Genomic DNA, 21,209 nt, shown 5'->3' with positions numbered 1-21,209 from the left:
ATTGATTGAATATGTGAGGTGATGGCAAAGATAATTCCAAGGTCATAAATCTGTAGGACTGGAAACATGGGGTTACCCTTGAAAGAAAGAGGTATGAGTTTGGAAGTAAAGATAATAAGTTCTGTGCTAGACACATAGGGTTTTAAATGCCTATGGGGCAGTTTAAAAATATCCAATAGATTATGGCTGATGTAAAGCAGAGCTTAGAAGAAAGATGAAGGCAAGATTCATCTTCATAGAGATGGTCATTAGATTCATGGGAGCTGATAAGTTCAAGAGAGATTATATATAGAGAAGATATACCTGTGGTTAAGGGGTAAGATATGGTTAATGATTCAATGATGGAGATTTAGTAGGAGGAAAACTAAGTAAGTAATGTCATGAACACACAGATTTTACATGTATATGTGTGTATATCTATCTATCTATCTATCTATCTATCTATCTATCTATCTATCTATCTATCTATAGATATATATGTATTTATGTATCCATGGGGTTTTCTTAGCAAAGATACTGGAGTGGTTTGCCATTTCCTTCTCTAGTGGATTACCTTTTATCAGAACTTTCCACCATGACCTGTTCATCTTGGGTAACCCTGCATGGCATAGCTCATAGTTTCCTTGAGCTACACAAGCCCCTGTACCATGACAAGGCAGTGATCCAGGAGGGGTATATAGAAATACAGGTTTATATATCTATATGTAGATATAAATATATGTAGACATACATACATACATATATATATGTATATATATATATATATATATATACATATATATATATGTATATATGTATATATATATATATAGAGAGAGAGAGAGAGAGAGACAGACAGACAGACAGACAGACAGACAGAGTCAACTATTCTAAAACTTATAGAGAGGTCAAGAAGGGTAAGAACTGGGAGCAGGCAATAGGAAAGAAAGGTATATCTCTCAAGTGCCAGTATTCTTTCAGTGATACATGGCTATGAGTCATGAAACATGGTGGCATAGAAATGAAGTTGAGGATCACCCGGGGGTAATGAATGGTTGGTGTAAGCTGGCTACAACACATTACAAATGAGAAATTATAAAGGCAAATCAGTGCAAAAGATGTTGTTAAAGAAATGTGATTGAAAAGGAAGGTAGGCTGGTCACATGACAAGAAGGAGGAATAATCAATACAGTAAAGACCCTATGGTACATTTGTGGGAGGACATGGATAAGTATGGCAGGGGATGAGCAGGCATACATGAGCTGCAATTCAAATCTTTAAAGAGAATCTCCACATTGATGACATTGCAGACCCATTGGAGTAGGCTTGGATGAAAATGCAAATAGTCTGATTTTTAAAATCTATAGATGACAGAATGTGGGGAGGGATAATACACTGGATTGCAGAGTCAGTGTACAAAAAGATCTCAACAGGTTAGAATGATGTGCTGAATCTTATAGGTGCAATGTAAAATCTTCCAATTGGGTTAAAATATTCTACACATGTCAAAGATGGGAGACACATGGCTAGCTAATAAGGCAGTTTGTGTTCAGTTATGGATGCTACATTTTGAAAAGACATTAACAAACCAAGCACATCCAAAGGAAAGTGGCTAGTATAGTGAGAGGATGACAGGTCATGCCTTGATCAATTGAAGGAATACATACTGTTTAGCCTGGATAAAACTCTGGAGATATTTACAGTACTGACAAATATATAAGAGATAGATCTGTTCTTGTTGGCCTCTTAGGTAAGAAGTGGAAAGAATAGGTGGAAGAGACAGAGAAGCAGATTTTGGCTCAGTGTAAGGAAAAACTTTCTAACAATTAGAACAGTCCAAAAGAGAAATGGAATGCCTCACGAGATAGTGAATTCTCCATCTCTGCTAGTCTTTACAAGAAGAGTCTAGAAAAATTATTTTTGGGGAATGTTACGGAAAGTATTACTTTTCAATACAGACAGAACCAGATGACCTCTTAGGACTCTTTCATCTCTGAATTTCTGTGATTCTTTAAAGTGTAATCCATCTGCTAAAATATGCCATCCATTTTCCAAATACACTATGCTATGAATTCGTATTAAGTAAGGTCCACAACAGATAAGACTTGGCTGACTGGCCCCTAAAACATTTGTTTGGTGGTATGTAACTCTCACCCTAGTCCTTTCCTGTGGAATCGTAATATAAAATCAGCATCAATTAAGAAGGACACAGCAGCTTTCCTCAAATTTATTGCCTGTTCTGAAATGCATTTGCATTTTGAAGTACTTGGTCTGGCCTTAGTTTTCATGCAATTTGATTTACATCACATGGAAACAGGGCATTCTGACTTTTCGATTCTTTGGTTGGTCCAATCCGAAGCCCAAAAAGATAAAATCAAAATCATCAAGCAAATGGCAAAACATAAACAGTGACCCTAAATAAAAGGGCACACCATAAGGAAAGCTGAAAAGTGAGAATTGAAAAGCTACTCATTGGTTTCATTGGAAACTCTTCAAATCTTCATAAACATGCAAGTGAATTGATTGTAAACTATGGAAATGAGATACCTGCATTTGGTCATTGTCAATAATTCCAACTTTTCCATTAAGTGAGGAAGTTATTTAAATGAGGTAGCTGTTTTCAGGAAGTCCAAATGTTAAAGAGAGAGCTAAAGAATCGTTGTAGCTGCAAAGAACTGGAACGAAAGTGAAACTCCATTGGTTGTCAAATAGCTGAACAGGTTTTGGTTTAGGAATGCAATGAAATATTATTATATCATAAGAATTGATGAATACGAAAAATTCAGAAAAACTTGGGAAAGTTTGTGTGACCACTTTTTGAGGGACTTTCTTGCAGTAGGGGGAAGTCTTCGGGGTCTAACTCTGTTGCGGTGGTGATGGTACAGAGGGGGCACTTCTGAGTGATGTAGTCCTAGAAAGACAACACTTTTTTCTTCCCACTCTGGGATAGAATGAGACTGTCACTATCTTTGTGCTGGACACATCTATAGGAGTACAAACAGGAGAATGGAGTTAGGCCACACTAGGAGGTCTTTTGAATTGAGCACTGCTACATTGCCAAAGGAGGGGCAGCAGCAGCTCTGTCAGTGACCACAGCAAATGTTCTGGATTCAACAGAGTTAGGAGAATGAGGTGGGATCTGGAGCAAGATACCAGAGCTGGGGAAAACTGAACACTGAGGTGCCACAGCTGCCCTATGCTGGCTATCGTCTAGGCCTTGGGTGCTCTAGTTACTGCTGCTTTCAGTAGCCAGACTGTGAGAGTGAGTTCCTGACTTCCCATTTGGGAGAACTGGTAAGAAGAGTGTGAAGTTCATTCCTCTTTCATTCCCCTTTGCCTGATTTGGGCAGAAGCCAATTCTATAACTTATTTTGTTTTGTAAAGTCACTTTTCTAATTTTTATTTAGGTAGTTTGTATTCATTTTTTTCAAGTCAATAAAGCTGATCAATTTAGTGTCTTTTTATAGCAATAACTAACATTTATACATTGCTTTAAGACATAATATCTCATTTCATCCTCACAAAAGCCCTGTAAAGCAAATGCTATTATTACCCCCATTTTGCAGATGAGTAAACTGAGAGTGAAAGAGGTTAAGTGACTTGCTCAGGGTCACACAGCTAATAAGTTTCTGAGTCAGGATTCAAACTCAGTTCTTCTTGACTACAAGTCCAGTACTCTGTCCACTGTGCCACCCAGCTGCTATTGACAGAAAGAAATAGTGTTTGGGTATTTGTGTACAGAGAAACATAAAGGATGAAGACTTAATTCTGCTCACCAAAAGTGCCATGGTTTCTCCTGGTTGAGGGATTAAACCATACTGAGACAGAGTTTTATGGATTTTTCTTTGTAGCCATACCAAAGTCAGGTATTGAATGACTGCTGCTGATTGCACAAGATGCTGCCAAACCCCAAAAGCAGAGAAGGCTTTGTGGTGAAGATCTTGGGTTTGCCCTTGTCCTGCTCAGCAGATGAGATCCAGTGCTACTTCTTGGAATGCAAAATTCAAAATCGGGTATTTGAATATTTGTTTCAGCTATACCCGAGCAGGTAGAGGAAATAAAGAAGCATTTGTTTACTTGGGTTGGAAGATGAAATCAAATTGGCACTGAAAAAAAGAGAGAGAAACTATTGGACAGATATGTTTAAGCATTCAAGTTAAACCATGTTGAAATGGTTTGGGTGTTGAAGGACACTGGTCCAAATGGTCCTGACACTGCCAATGGTGTCTTTGTGAGCTTTTGAGAGTTCTCATTTGGCTATAGCAAGGAAAAAATTGTTCAGTTATATTTTTCAGTTTGGGAAATTGCGCCCAATGAGATAGCATTGACAGTGGATTTCCAGAGGAGGAGTATGCAATCTGTTTCATGGGAAATGGTTGAAAAAGCTCTAAAGAAACACAAGGAAAAGAATAGAGTATAATTTCATTGAAATCTTCAAGAGCAGCCAGGTACAAGTTCATACTTATTATGATCCCCAATGAAAACTAAGAGTGACAGTGTCCAGCTCTGTAAGAGAGGTCCACAGCTGCCAGAGGCTATAACAACATTTGTAGAGGAACTGGGTTAGAAAGAATGAGGTATGGTACCTGTGGTGGTGGGTATAGAGGCTATGGTGAGTACAGTGGATGTAGTGATGGATATGTCTTTGGGTGGGACGAATCACTGATTATAAACAAAGAGACACCAGATCTGCTTCCTGGAATACAACAGAGAGGACTGTCTTATAAAGTTACTGAAATCTATCTACCTACTACCTATTTGTCTGTCTATCTATCTATCTATCTATCTATCTATCTATCTATCTATCTATCTATCTATCATCTATCCCATCTGTCTGCTTCATCTGTCTCTGTCTGTTCCATCTATTTGTTCATCTATGTATCTATTTGTCTGCTCCATCTATGTATCTATTTATTTGTCTGTTCCACCTATCTATCTTTTTCTTACCACTTAACTTGGTGCAAGTAAACATTGAAATCAGGCCTGATAAAAGAGTGACTGGAGAAGTAGATATTAAATTTGCTATTAGTGAAGATGCTGCAGCAGCAACATCGAAAGATAAAGTGAACACGTAACACAAATATATAGAACTCTCCTTGAATTCTGCAGCTGAAGCAAACATTTGATGTCCTATAAAGCATGTGATTTTAAGCTTTTATTTAAAAAATAGTTAATGGGGACAATTTTGAAATGCAATTTGCATACTTTGGGATTTGGGACTTGGGATTTACGTTAAATTCTGAGGCTCTGATTTAAATCTTTCATTGTCTTTTAGTTTTCTTTTAGGTATAGTTTGCTAAGTGAAACTTGTTCAAAAAATCTTCCTTTCAAAATTTGGAAAAACTGGAGAATCTCATAGTTTTGATTTACTGATTTTAGGTAAATTTCCTAGAAGACAGAACTAAACTGGATCTGAGGTTTTCCTTCTGCCCCACAAGCTAAAACACAGCAGATTAATATATTGCTTAGCTATTGGGTTGTATGGCTCCACTCATTCACTTATCCTTTCTCCTTCCCCAAATATAGGCACAAAAATAACAGAACCAGAGCAAGTTAGACCATGGACACAGAAAGACTTCAAAACTTTGATCAATGAAGTGACCAATTGTCACTTTAAAAAAAATTATTTTAAATATTTTTTTCTTTTAAAATTTTGAGTTCCGGATTTTCTCCTTCCTTCCTACCCCTCCCCCACACACTGAAAAGGCAAATAATATGATTTTAATTAAACATGAAATCATGCAAAATGTATTTCCTTCTTAACATGCAATGGCTCCTTCTTAGCCATATTGCAAAATAAATCAAGAAATCAAGCAAGTTTTACTCCAATTTTCACTCAGTTCATCAGTTTTCTCTCTGGAGGGGACAGCATTTTTTCATCATGAGTCATTTGGAATTGTCTTGAATCAACGTATTGATCAGAGTGGCCAAGTCTTTCACAGTTGGTCATCATTACAACATTGCTTTTACTGCGTACTCCTGGTTCTTCTCACTTTACTTTGCATCAGTTCATATAGGTTTTGCCATGTTTTTTTCTGAAATCACCCCACCATCATTTCAATAGTACTCCAGCACAATTATATGCTACAACTTGTTCAGCCATTCCCCAATTGGTGAGTATTCTTTCAATTTTCAATTCTTTGCCACCACAAAAAAGCTGCTATAAATATTTGTATACATATAGGTCCTTTTTCTTTTTCTTTGATCTCTTTGGGGTACAGACCTAAGAATGGTATTGCTGTATCAAAGGGTATATACAGTTTTATAGTACTTTGGGCATGATTTTGGACTGTTTTCCAGAATTTTGGGCCAGTTCATTAAAGTACCTATTTTCCTTCATCCCCTCCAGCATTTGTCATTTCTGATGGTTGTGAGGTGGTATCTCAGACTTGTTTTACTTTGCCTTTCTCTAATCAATAGTGGTATTAGAACATTTTTCTTCTGACTATTGATAGCTTTGATTTCTTTTTCTGAAACTGCCTGTTCAAAACTTTTGACCATTTATCAATTGAGGAATGACTCTTATTTTTATAAATTTGACTCAGTTCCCTATATACTTAGAAAATGAGGTCTTTAACAGAGAAACTTTTTATAAAAAATTTCATATTACTTCATTATCTGTACCTTTTTGGATTTTGCATAGCTCTGTCTCACTCAAATCCAATTCATGCATGAGTCAAGACATCACACTCATGATGTCAGTGGTCTTCTTCAAGAATGAAGGACGGACAACAACAACAACACCAGTAATAGTGCCTTTAAGCAAAATGTAGTTTTCCTGATTACCTCTTTCAATTAGGTCCATTTTACTTTTTCTTTGTCTGATATCATGATTGCTAACCCTTGCCTTTTTTTTAAATTTAGCTAAAACATAATAGATTCTGGTCCAGTCCTTTATTTTAATACTTCATGTATTTCTGTTTCAAAAATGTCTCTTGCAAATGACATATTGTTGGATTCTGGTTTCTAATCCATTTTGTTATTCATTTCCACTTAAGAGTGAACCTATTCACTATTACCTATTCACATTCACAGTGATTATTACTAACTGTATATTCCCTCCATTCTATTTTCTTCTGTTTACCCTTCTATCTCTCTCTTTTTAATGAAATAGGGGACTTCCAAGCATTCCTGATGAAAAGACCAGAGAAAAATAGAAAATCTGACATTCAAACAGATGACTCAAGAGAAGCATAAAAAGATAAACATGAAAGAGTAATTTTAAGGGACTCATTGCTCACCCTCATCATTTGCCCTTCACTATAAAAGCTCTTGCAAACCTCTTTTATGTGAGAAAAATTCCTCCATTCTACCTCTTCCTTCCTCTTTCTCCCAGTGCACCCCACTTGCTCATCCTTTCATTTTTTTTTTGAGATTATCCCAACATAATTGACTCACACACATGCCCTCTGTCTAAGTAGACTCCTTCTAACTGACCTAATAACCATAAAGTTCTTAGGAGTTACAAGTATCATCTTCCCATATAGGAATATCAACAGTTTAACTTTATTGAGTCTCTCATGATTACTCTTTTATTTTTACCTTTTTATACTTCTCTTGAGCCTTATATTTCAATGTTAAATTTTCTGTTCACCTCTGGTCTTTTCTTCAGGAATGTTTGAAATCCCTCTATTTCATTAAATATCCATTCCCCTCCCCCCAAAGATTATACTCAGTTTTGTTGGGTAGGTTATTCTTGATTACAATTCTAACTCCTTTGTCCTCCAGAATATTTTATTCCAATCCCTCTAGTCCTTTAAAGTGGAAGCTGCTAAATCTTGTGTGATCCTGACTGTGTCTCCATGATATCTGAGTTGTTTCTTTCTTGTTGCTTGTGACATTTCCTCCTTGACCTGAGAGCTCTGGAATTTGGCTAAAATATTCCTGGGAGTTTTTATTTGAGGATTTCTTTCAAGAGGTGATTGGTAGACTTTTTTTCAATTTCTATTTTACCATCTGTTTCTAAGATAATGGGGTAGTCTTATTTTATAATCATTTAAAATATGATGTCTAGGCTCCTTTTTTGATGATGGCTTTCAGGTAGTCCAATAATTCTTAAATTATCTCTCCTCAATCTATTTTCCAGGTCACTTGTTTTTCCAATGAAATAGTTTACATTTTCTTCTATTTTTTCATTCTTTTGACTTTATTTTATTGTTCCTTGATGTCTTATGGAATCATTAGCTTCCACTTGCCCAATTCTAATTTTTAAGAAATTATTTTCTTTAGTCAACTTTCATACCCCTTTGCCCATTTGGCCAATTCTTCTTTTTAAGGAGTTATTTTCTTCAGTGAATGTATGTGCCTCTTTTACCATTAGGTCAATTCTGTTTTTTTTTTTAAGGTGATATTTTCTTCGGTTTTTTTTTTTGTGCCGCTTTTACCAAGCTGTTAATTCTCTTCATAATTTTCTTGCATTACTTTAATTTTTTTTCTTAGTTTTTCCTCTAACACTCTTATCTCTTTCTTTAACTCTTCCAGGAATTCTTATTGGGCTTGGGTCCAATTAGTATATTTCTTTGAGGCTTTGTTTGTAGTTGTTTTCTTCTGAGTTTATGTCTTGGTCTTCCCTCCTACTGTAGTAGCTTTTTATGATCAAGTTCTATTTTTGTTGCTGTTGTTTGCTTATTTTTTCCAGCCTATTTCTCGACTTTGAACTTTATGTTAGAATTTGACTCTGTTAACATGGGGGTGGGGAGGCACTGTGTCAAGCTTTGGGCTTTTTCATGCTGCTGTTTCCAGAACTAGTTCTGGGGGACAGGAAGTTTTCAGTACTTCCAAGTTGGTGTTATCCTGGCAGAGATGTGGTCACTCTTTCCTGGTCTTTGCTCTGGTCTTTTCCCAAGAAGGGTCCCTGTTCCCCTGCAGCCACAATAGTAGTACCCCTCTTGGCCCTAAAATTTTGACCAGGGCCCCTGTTCCCTTTTGACTGACCACCAGCTCTCCTCTTCATCCCGGAACTGCTTATGGGCAATAGAATTGTAAATTGGCACCAGCTACACTCAGAGCCACAAAGTAGTTTTTGTAATTTCTTTCTGACCAGTTGTCTGATCCTCTTACCATCTCTGGGCTAAGAGCTCTAAAAGTGCTGCTGCTGCTGCTGCTATCACAGCTACCACCAAGGCCTAGTACTGGTGCACCTGCCATGTTCCCACCTTGGTGTTACCTTTCCCAGGAAGGGTCCTGCTCCCATCTTGGTGTTACAGACCTCCTAAGTTGTCTCCCTCTGACCTTTTGTTGGCCCTGCCACTCCAAAATTTGATTTAAGGAATTAGTTTAAAGTTGTTTGGAGGAGAATGTTGGGAGAGTTTAGCTGGGTCTTACCCTGTACACCACCATCTTGGTTCTCTAATTGTCACTTTTGAGAATGGAAAGTCCAGCCTACTTATAGCCTTCCAGCATAAAGGCAGTGGACTAATGGGTGCACTGTGTGCACAATGGGTGCAATGTGGCGCCTTATTCCTGGACATGGACAATGGGTTGATTTATTTGCTGAATTATACCATTTTGTTATCTATCTGCTATTTATTATCTGTTCAAGGAGGATTCAATTGGGATTGTGGAAGAAGGGATGGTGGCAGCAGGAAGTCTTTGAAAAGTGATGATAATATTTAAAATAAAGAGAAGCAGCAAAATAATATTTCCAGAGAGCAAGACAGAGATACACAGAGAGAGAGACACAGAGACATAGAGCCGAAGCAAATGGAAGCTAGCAGTTTGGGTTTTTAGCCTGATCAGCAGAATTTCTCAATCCATGAACGCATCAGGTTCTTATCATAACACATGCTTAATGAAGCTGGGATGAGTGCCCAAAAGGAGCCATTTTCTATGTAAACAATGGGGTGTATTCTGGAAAACACATTTCACTGAAGTTATGCCCTACATAAAGTATAGGCTGTGTTTTTCTAACAATGTCAATACAAACCAGTGACTGCTTCCCTGTTTATTTTCTAAGATGGAAATTGCAGACCTGTCCTGTTCCGCTTTTGTGGCACTTGTTACCTTTCTTGTTCAGAGTGGGCAAACAGCCTAATCAAATTACATCTCTTAGGGTTTGGCTGTCTAGACTATGACCCTCAATTCCTGTCATAACTGGAGCAAATAAACACATGTGGTTGGTGGGGTTGCAGAGGATGACTATCGCCAATCAAGTCAATATGAAAAATTTTATTTCTTTTACAAGGATATAGATCTATTTGTAACACCCTTTAGTGAAATTCTGTATAAAGTAGAAAATACTGAGCACCATACCTCAAATATTTAGATTTTCTGGGGGATAATATTATATTGTTTGGCAATTGGGTGCCTCTTAAAGCCACTGCTAGAACTTTGAGTCATGGCTATGTTTGATTTTTTAAAAAATTTATTATTTTATTTTATTTTATTTATTTTTAGTTAGGCAATTGAGGTTAAGTGACTTGCCCAGAGTCACACAGCTAGGAAGTATTATGTGTCTGAGGCCGTATTTGAACTCAGGTCCTCCTGACTCCAGGGTGGTGCCACCTAGCTGCCCCTTGATTTTTTTAAAAAAATCAGACCTATGTTTTATTGGTGCATAGAGCTCCCAGGGAGGAAATTCCCCTCTCAATTCAGATCAGCCACTTCTCTGCAACTTACAGTCTTAGAGATTTACCTGCAACATTTGGAGGGGAAGTGTCTTGCCCAGGGTCACACAGTTATTACATGTCTGAGGCCAGATTTGAACACAGGTCTTTGATCAAGTCCAGTGCACTATCCACTGTGCCACCTCGATGCTCCCTATGCCTGTAGATCATTTAAAGAAATACAGCATGAAAGTTTTGTTTTATGTCATATTTCTGGACGTTGTAAAAAGCTCATCTTTTTTAAAAGAATCATTCAGTTCTCTAGTAATACATTTTCTGCTCCTTCTGTGTCATTTATTCATAAAATGTAGCAACCTGCTTATGAGTCTCTTACTCTGTGTCTCTCCATTGTACTTTAGATGATACAGGAACTGTTTTTTTCTGAGACTGTGATATTCCAGGCTTCACAATCAGAAAACATCCATTCATAAATATGTTAAGTATTAGATATTTCATCAATGTAGAGAGCTCATAGTGTGGGCATTCCTTCCACCAAGTCAGATTGCAACTCATCTATAACTTAAAAGATAAGTCTTATGGAGTTGCCTGAGAGACAGACAGGTTAAATGACTTACCTAGGGTCACATAGCTAGAAAGTATCAGAAGTAGGATTCAAATGCAGGTCCTACTGAGTCTATACTTAAATAATTTAAGAGTTGGAGGAGATTCACCCCTACTTGCCGCCTGGAAGTACCTCTTACGGTACCAAGCAAAACGGTAGAAGGCACCTCAAGGGTGTGCTAGAACTAGCTCAAACTGGCTCAGGAGAACTGATTGCTAAATTTTTAGTATATTTCCCTTGGAAATTGTCAAATGTTATACATCATGGCTTGATAACTCAGAGGACAGGATCTAGACCCCAAGACACTTCTCTCTAACTTGATTTGCTTCTGCTGCCCTGGCATAGACCCCTGTTAATTTTCTGATTTGTTTTGATCAATAATGCCAAATCCAGTCCCATTATGGGGCATCTGGGCCCCGGGAAAGGTGATGTCCCTGCCCCCTCTAGCTGGGACTCAAGCAAGACCTTTTGCCCAGGTCATTGGAGCAAGAGAAACCTTTTAGATTGTGCTGCTGAAGTCACCCTGACCTTTGGGGATCCCTCCAAATGTGAGAGTTTGATTGTATGTTTTTAAATATACAGAAGACAGGCAGTCTTTGAGAAAAGAACCAGATTCAGAACTATTTTCTGTCCTCTTGTCTTATGTCCCTAACCTGCTGTCTCTTTGGGCCCTACAGATTTTGTTGAGATGAATATCCTAAGGCACTGGGAAGGACAGAGAAGGGAAGAGGTGTTTTTGTTGTTGTTGTTTATTCATTTGTTCATTTTTAACATCCTCCATCACTGTGTAGCTTCTGGACTTCTGGACGTCTCTGTGTATAATGGGAACCCTTGGGGCTTTATTGGCCATAACAGTTGGTCAGACAGCTGTAGTACCACATGCTGGTTGGGGTCAAAGCTGTGTCTCAAAATATCAATGAGCTTAGGGAATAAGGACCCATTATATCCACCATATTGGTTTACAACTCCAAAGTCTGGCCAGTAAGGAAAATGATTAGACTGCTAAAAGATCAGCACTGATTGTCTTCTACCCCTATCATCCTAGACATGTCTCCTTAGTAGAACAGGTAGACAACGTCCTCAGCAAAATGGTAAGATGTGGATGACCTAGTGGACACGTTCTTCTTTATTCCTGGCACTGAAGAACATTAGAATCAGTTCACTTTCACCTAGCAGGGACAGTAGAGCATTTTGATAGTCCTGTCCCAAGGCTTTGTCATATTTCCATGCTTCTACTATGCCCTCAGTCAAATCCAATTCCCTTGCATGTCGTGGCATCACCTCCCTCAGGCCATGGTCCTTTTGGAGAACGAAGGACAAGCAGCAAGCAAGCAAAGCCTCTTGATAGGTGCCTTGGACCATTCGACTGTCCCTTTTGATGTCAACCTTCATTACTACATAGACCATATCCCACTGAAAAGACTTTTGGAAGAGATCGTGGGTCTGGTAGTTGAATTTCTAGTGGTTGAAGTGGGAAGGTACAGAAATCCTGGTCAGTTACAAACTTGGGTACTCATTGGAAAGGGTCTATCTGCTACATTCACAACTCCATAAAGTCTGTTCTAGTAGACACTGCTCTTGTCTCTGGCACACAACGATACCGTTTGTCCAATAAGCCATTATTCAGATGAAGGCTCTGGTCCCCAGAGAGGCTAGACAAGGTAGTGTCAAAGGATCAGGGAAACTTCAATTCCATCCTTGGAACAGTAACTGAGAGTATGTGAAATTGATCAATTAATGAATCAACAAGCATTTATTAAGCACTTATTGTTTACCAGGCATTGAGCTACGCTCTGGGGATACAAATACCAAAAAAAAAAAGAGGATATTTATATTTTATAGGAATATTTCTTCATTTCTTCATTGTTGATTGCAAAATAAGTTCTTCAGTTTCCTCCAATGAGAGGACAATCCAAGTAGTATTTCCCCTAGATAGAAAAATACAGCCAAGTTCTATGTTGAGCAATGTTATGTGAGAAGTTAATCCACAGCATGCTGTGTCACTGGTTTTTGGCAAATGGATGTACTGCTTACAGATTTAGAAGGTTTAGCTAAAGTGAATTCTGCAGAATAAAAAGAAGACTGTAATAACACCACAAATAATCCTTGTTGGTTGAGTAGAACTTTCAGATAAATGAGACACTTCAGACCTATGATGGCAGGCTCACATTGTGAGTTCCAGATGAGTCTCTTTGACCTTGTGAAGAAACCACAGTCAGTGACTGAGTCTAAAAGCTATTTTTGGTTTTTTACAAGATTTCTTCAATAATTCAGATGGGGGAGAGGCAGAGAGGTGCCGAAAAAGAATCAGTCTACCTGGTATTCAATGCAGAAATGATAAAATGCACATTGAAAATTAGAAGAAAAGTAACCTAGTTGGCAATAGGATTGCTGAGAAAAGATCTTGATGAAATTCTTTTCTTTCTTTCTTTTTTCTTGGCCTTTAAGATGAAAGGTCACAAATGAAAGATAAAAGGTCAAAGTTAGTTGGCTTAGCACCAGAACAGGAACTCCCAGGTCAGGTTTCCTGGTCAAATGATTAGAGCTAATGGGTTGTAGTATTTCCTCATTGATAATGCAAAGAGAATTTAAAGGACCTGGGTTCAATTTCTGACTACCATTGCTATCTGTATGACGTTTGGCAATTTGGCTCTATTTCCTCATCTGCAAAATGAGAGAATTGTACTATGTGACATTTAAGGCTCCTCCTAGCTCCAAAGCAATTCTCCTACAATACTATGACTAGGTGATAGGCTGTGCAATGGATACAGCTGGGACTGGAGTGAGGAAGACCTAAGCTCAAATCCGGCCTCAGACACTTACTAGCTGTGTGACCCTGGACAAGTCACTTAACCTCTGTTAGTTTCAGTTTTCTTCAACTATAAAATGGAGATAATAACTGCATCTACCTCACAGGGTAGTGGTGAGGACCAAATGAGATAATATTTAAAACATGTTTGGCATAAGAGTCTGGTACATAGTAGGCACTATAAAAATGCTTATTCCTTTTCCTCCCTTCCAAACCTAAACTCTATGATTCTATCAATCAAATTACTAAAAGGGAAAACTTATATCATTGAATAAAATCAAACAAAGCATCAAGTTCAGCATTTGTGAAGAGGTCCAGATTGATCATAAGTTAAGAGGATTCTCCTTGAAGCGAGAAGGGTGAATGAGCTAAAGGTAAAGAGGGATAAATAAAAATTGATTATAATGAGAGAAGGCATTCTAAGTTATGCCTTAGTTGTTCAATTCATTTAAACCTTTCCTCAAATAGTATTTTAATGTGATACTAATATAGATGTAGAGGTAATTAACATTTGTTAAATATATCATTATTTTTAGTTATGTTTTATAGAAAAATCTGTAATTGGGGTGATCTATGTTTTTATTTTAACCATTATCCATGTGTGTCATGAGCCTCACTGTAACTTCTGACAGGCAAACTAGAGAGGATAAGAAAGGACTAGAAGGTGATGTCAACTCCACCAACCTTTTAATGACTGACCAATCCTTAGGTAGATTTTGTGTCTGTGATCTCAAGAAGCTTGTAGCATAGACTAATGCACAAGCAGGGACACATTCTTTCTTTCTCCTTTTTTTTTTTTTTTGGTGAGGCAATTGGGGTTAAGTGACTTGCCCAGGGTCACACAGCTAGTAAGTGTCAAATGTCTGAAGCCAGATTTGAACTCAGGTTTTCCTGAGTCCAAGTCTGGAGCTCTATCCACCGCTCCACTTAGCTGCCCCTAGCAGGGACACATTCAACATGGAATAGGGGTTAAAGTATTTTCACAAACAAAACGTGAAGAGAAAAATCACTCAGATAACCACATTCCCCAGAGCTGCTCTGTCACTAAAAAGTCTCACCTGGCTATCTTGCTTCCTCTCTCATAAACCCCTCACTACTACCCACAGTACAATGGGTGTACCAAACACCAAAGCTTAGCTTTCCCTTTTTTTTTTTTAATCTAATTACTACTGATAGTCTTAGAATGGGAGAAACTGGTATCCTTGTTAGGGCTACCAGAAGCAGCTGTATCTACTTTCCTTCTCTGCAAATTGTATGATATACCTTCCTGAATATGGTAACACATGTCTTAAGAATATGGAGAAGCAGAGTTTTCTCTGCTTTAAATACATACCCCTCTCTCCCTGGTGGCTGCTACCACGTTACACGTATAGTGTCTAGGCACAGGGGTGGGGAACTTGCAGCCTTGAGGCCACATATGGCCCTCTAGGTCCTCAAGTGCAGCCCTTTGACTTAATCCAAACTTCATAGAACAAATCCCCTTAATTAAAGGATTTGTTCTGGAAAACTTGGACTCAGTCAAAAGGCTGCATCCAAAGACCTGGAAGGCCCCAGGTTCCCTACTCCTGGCTTAAGATGAGCTGACTCATTACTAGAAGGAAAATGGCCCTGTTCAATGATCACAACTATTACAAGATTCTTTAGCCACTGGGCCAACATGCCTTGGACTGCTTGGACAAAAGCTGTACTGATAGGCTAAAGGATTCATTTATTTTCAGGCAAAAGTCTTTCATGGAGAATGGCTGCTCTACAGATCAAATGTTATGTAGCCAGGGAGACATGAGTAATTACAGTTATACATGGCTAGAAGAGTAACCTACTGATGCTAGGAGTGACTGAAAAAGTTGGTGTCACCACTAATTTGCCTCTTCATTTTCTGTCTTTAGAGCTAAAAAACAAAACAAACAAACAACAACCACAACAACAACCAAAACCGTCTCACAGGTATCCACTTTCCTACAGATGCTCAACCCTTAGACTTGATTGAATCTCCACAGGTCTTGTTGTCAGTGCTCCTAGAACTCAATTGGAGGGAAAGGGGTGTGGTACAAGTGACTGGAGTGCTAACAGAGCTAAATGTTTGCCTAGGGCACTTTAGGTTCTCTTCCATGTGCCCATCCTCCTTCCTTCATAACCCCCCTCCCCCAGACCCTTTATCTCTGGACTATTTTCCCAGGCTTCATGAGAAACAAAGAGTGGATGATTTTTTTTTTCTGTGCATCTTCCCAGCTCCAATATGCATCCTTTTGGGGGCACCCCCTGAAGGCAAACTGACATCTGCATTCCATACACTATAGAACCAACACACAATGCTTTAAAGCCTCTCAGAAAACCTACAGGACAGTTAATATGATTTAAGCCTATATTTAAATTTTATGAGACTCATTTTCAAGGCTAATAACCCAGTTTACTGTGCACAATATCAAATGCAAATTTTATTACTGACTTGGTAAAAACCAAGACGATAGTCATTAGCATATCTCCCTGCATCACCCTTTTTAGCCAAAAGGTGCGCCAGAAGTAACAGTGGGGGTTTTTATATGTGTTGTAAATTACAGTTACTATCTCATTAGATAAACACATTTAAAATCAGGTTATCATTCACTTATATATCAGAAAGTTGTTTGTTCAATTGCAGCTAGTCTCATATTCCAACATATGGTGCATGAAATTCTTAGACTAATAAAATTTCAAGATACAGGGAGCTGGTGTCTTGGAAAAAACTGTTTCTGCTCAACGAATGGCTCGATATAATCTGTAATTGCTTTGAAACAATTACGCAGCAGGCTGTTTTGTACTTAATAGTATTTACATCCTTGGTTTTATTAGCAACAAAATGTGAGTGGAACTTGTGAAAGAGAAATTAATTTTTCCACTAAAAGATGTAAACTTTTAAATGAAGGATCCAGCAGATTGAGGAAAGGGAAAATGTGGTGTTAGAATCCCAATTTCTTCCTATACTTTGGGATCTTTAGCATGGCTCGATCATAGAGTGTGCATTTATTCCATTTGTGATGAGTTTTGAAAATGCAGAAACAAACTTGTTGTCCTAACTTGTACTTATAAACAAGAAAGATGCTTAGAATTCCAGATTCTCAGAGTTGGAAGGGACTTCAGAGGCCATCTATCAAATGACATTGGAACAACATACTTAGACTTGCTGCCTTTGTCCATTTTTAGCCGAGGTATTATGAACTGTGAGAGTCAGAGAACTGACTAACACTTAGACTAAAAGCTAATACTTATGACTTTTGTTCCATTAGAGAACATATAATGTGTTTTCTTTCAGGTCTTATTTTGGGGAAAGTTCACGTGTGATAGTTAAGATGCAACTCCATTCCTCTTATCCTCAAATGATAGAGAAGAGCAACCCTTTTGTGAAAATGAGGAGTTGGGGCCAGAGAAGAGAGTAGGCATAATCCCAGTGTCAGGCCAAATGAGTTACCACAGTCTCTGCACAGTACCAAAATCCACAGGGTTTTAGCTCATTAAAGAATTCAGACACAAGGCAATTTGCCATAGATTAGAGTTAAAAAACAGAAGGTGAAAGGCACTCTGGTTCAAGCTATTTCCGTAACACTTAAGTCTTATGATTATGAAGGCCCGCAAATGCCCCACTAGACTAGTATGGTTACCTTACACAAGCATGGCCTCCTCCAGACTGATATTCCCACCTAATGATGGGTTTGTATGGTATTCACATTAATAAAACAAAACTTGAACAGGTGGATAATTCTCAAGAGTATAGATTCAGAGAAATAAAAGAACTTTTTTTTTTAAACCAGACTTGTGATTTCATTGGTTTGGGGAAGCCTCAGGTGAGGAAACTCCCTCTACCAAGTTACCTATAGTAACTCAGTTCTGGGATGATATAGAAGAGCAACCCTTATGTGAAAATGAGGAGGTAGGGTCTAGAGAAGAAAGTAGGTACAATCTGTTCATCAATGAGATGTTAAGTGACTTGCCCAAGGTCACACAGTCAACATATATTAGGGGAAGGATTTATATAAACTAATACAATTGACAGATGTGAGCAGAACCTAGAGAATAATATATACAATAACAACAGCACTGTAAAGAAAAATGGCTTTGAAAAGATTTAAAAACTCTGATAAATATGATGGCCAACCACAATTCCAAAGGATCAGTGATGAAGCATTCTAAGTAAACATCTCCTGATAGAGAGTTGATGAACTCAAGGTGCAGAATGAGACATCAATTTTTGGATATAAGTAATGTGGAAATTTGTTTTCCTTGACTATTCATCTTTGTTGGTTTGGGGTTTGTTTGTTTGTTTAAATTTAGAGGTGAGGTGGAAGGCAGAGGGGCACTCACAATAGATTTACCAAAAAGAAAAGGAAGGACAGTCATTGAAGTGTTTTTTAAATTGTACAAAAGAGAGGAAAAGGAAGGCCTGAAGGAAACATAGACAAAGCAGAACAGCTTTGAAAGTGACATGTTTAATTTATTATGTATTTAAAAGAAAAAATAAGCTACATAATAGGGATTAATGGTTTCATGTACAATCTTTTTATTTTTTGTTTTGTACATAGAAATGCTAATTTTTATTTGGTATTTGCTAAATTTTAAAAAAACAGAGAGAGAGAGAGAGAGAGAGAGAGAGAGAGAGAGAGAGAGAGAGAGAGAGACAGAGAGAGAGACAGAGACAGAGAGAGGCAGAAGGCACTCTACCAAATTTGTTTTATGACAAAAAAAAACTCCTTATACACAAACCAGGAAGAACAGAGAATGGGAACTGTAGACCAGGGAGAGAAAAACTGAAGAGTGGGAACCATAGACCATTTTCACTAATGATCATTGTTACAAAATTTTTGAGTCCTAGCAAGCAGATTAAAATAATATACTCAAAATATAATTTACTATGATCAAGTAAGACTTACATGAGGGGAGATGGAGGATGAAGTGTGTTTCATTATTAGGAAAACAATGAGCACTATTAATCATATAAATAACATAAAACAACAAAAATAGCATGCTAATATTAAAATAAACTTTGAGATAAAATACTCATTTTTAAAAACAAAACTAAGTAGCTTAAGTATGGAAGGACCTTTTTATCTTCATGATCAAAAACACATCTCTAAAAACTAAAAGCCAGTATTATTTGTATTGCAGAAACTCTGAGATCTTTCCTAATACAAGCAAGAGGTAAAACAAGGACAATTCTCCCCACAGTCTAGAAATGTTTCCTATATCAATAAGATGATGAAATGAATGTAAAGCTATAAAGAAGAAGAAATTAAATTATCTCCATTTTCAGACAACATGATGATACTTCAGACAACTAGAAAACACTAGAGAATCAATAAAAATTAATATTATGAATAGTTTTAGTAAAGTAGCTGGATAAAAAAACAAATCCAGAAAATCATCAGAATTACTTTATGGTATTAAAAAAAAGCCGTAGAACATAATAATAAAAGAAATCCCATTCAAAATAGCTCCAAAAAATGCATAAAATATCTGAGGCATAACCTTCTAAGAACTACAAAGAATTTATATCAACATAAATACAAAAAGTTTTTTATTAAAATATTGGAAGATAAATAATAGGAGAGCTATCCATTGCTCATAATTGGACCATGACAATATTACCCAAATCAATTTATAGATTTATTGTTATACTAGTCAAACTACCAAGGGGATACTTTATAGAATTAGATAAACTAGTGACAAAACAAATTTGGAAGAATAAAAGGGCTAGGATTTCAAGGGTAATAAGAAAAAGAACATTAGCAATGACGGGGCATGGCATTATCAGATCTCAGACTGTACTATGCAACAGTAATCATCAAAACTGTTAGGTATTAGCTTAAAAATAGAAAAGTATATCAGTGAAATAGATTAAATAAACAAGAACCAAAAGCAATAGAAGCCCAGTGTTTGATAAACCTAAGGACAAAGATTGGTTTGGAAAAACATAGAAGGACTCAAGAATTGGCAAGAACTGTTGGCAAAACTAGAAGGGAGTTTGACACAAGATAGACTTTGACCAGTTTAATATGCCATAAATAAGCTCCAAATGGTTAAATGACCTGAGTATAAAAGGTTGTATCATAAAAATAGAGAAGAGATGTAATTATCTTTCATAATGATGGCTAGAGGGAGAGTTCCAGATCAGAGATAGAGAAAATCATAAAAAATAAAATAGATAATTTTGATTATATAAAATTAAGGAATGCTTTTGTACAGACAAAATCAGTGTACATAGCATAAGAGAAACAGTTAAATGGGAAAATTAATTATCACTGATAAAAACCTGATTTGCAAGATGTAAAAAGCACTTATATAAATATAAAGCCAAAAGTCATTTCCCAATATTTAAATGGCCATGGGTATAAATAGTTTCTAAAAGAAGCATTGTAAAGGACCATTTAACATATGGAAACATGGTTCAAGTCATTAGTCATAAGAGAAATACAATAAAGATCTTGTAATTTTCACCAGAAAATTGGCAAAAATGATCTCCCAAATGAAAACATCATGGTCGGAGGGGCAGATGGGAAGATGGGCACACAAATATGCTATTGGTGAAATTGTGGATTTGTCCAACTCTTCTGAAAAACGGTTGGTAATAATAAGAGAAAAATCACTAAATTGCTTATACTCTTTGGCCCAGTGATTCTTATCATGGAGTACATACCCAAAGAAGGTCAAAGTCATATATTGCAGGGTAGTTCCCTCAACAGAAATAGACATGTTCAGAAAAGGAGTGGGTTTTAGGGAAAAGCTCATAAGTTCTGTGTGGTATGCTGCTATACATCCAGTTTGAATTCAAACTGGCAATTGGCAATCATAAGATCATAGATTTAGAGCTGAAAGGAAACTTAGAGACTCTTGAGGCCAACATTCATGATGGCAAGAGGTGGGAGGCATCAAAAAGGATTGGCCACTCAGCATAAAAACCTCCCCACTCAATAGACTTTGAAAGGAGAGATAAACTTCTACCACCCTTGTGGTCTCATCCAATCTGTTAAATATGTTGGAACTCCATAAGTTCTCTTTTAGACTTTTCAGACAGTGTTTCCAGTCCCTTTTGATTTTGGTCCCCTCTAGACATACTCCAATTCACCAGCTTATATCCTAAAATGTGATGCCACAAACCAAATACAAAAATATTCCAGGTGTGGCCTCCCAAGGCAGAGTATGGTAGAACTATCATCTCCCTCATCTAGGATTACTATATTTCTTTTAATGTAACTTGAAATTTCATTAGTTTTGCGGTTATATAAAA

The 21,209-nt window shown here is 37.3% G+C and overlaps 1 pseudogene; it reads left to right on the top strand.

Moving 5' to 3' along the window:
* Nucleotides 1-3,875: 3,875 nt before the first annotated feature.
* LOC110203544 (heterogeneous nuclear ribonucleoprotein H-like) lies at nt 3,876-5,054 on the top strand (annotated as a pseudogene).
* Nucleotides 5,055-21,209: the final 16,155 nt, after the last annotated feature.

This window comes from Phascolarctos cinereus, unplaced genomic scaffold (assembly GCF_003287225.1).
Source record: "Phascolarctos cinereus isolate Bilbo 61053 unplaced genomic scaffold, phaCin_HiC Scaffold_5;HRSCAF=322, whole genome shotgun sequence".
Lineage (NCBI taxonomy): Eukaryota > Metazoa > Chordata > Mammalia > Diprotodontia > Phascolarctidae > Phascolarctos > Phascolarctos cinereus.
Note: the sequence above shows the minus strand (reverse complement) of the source record. Positions and strands in the feature narration are given on the sequence as shown.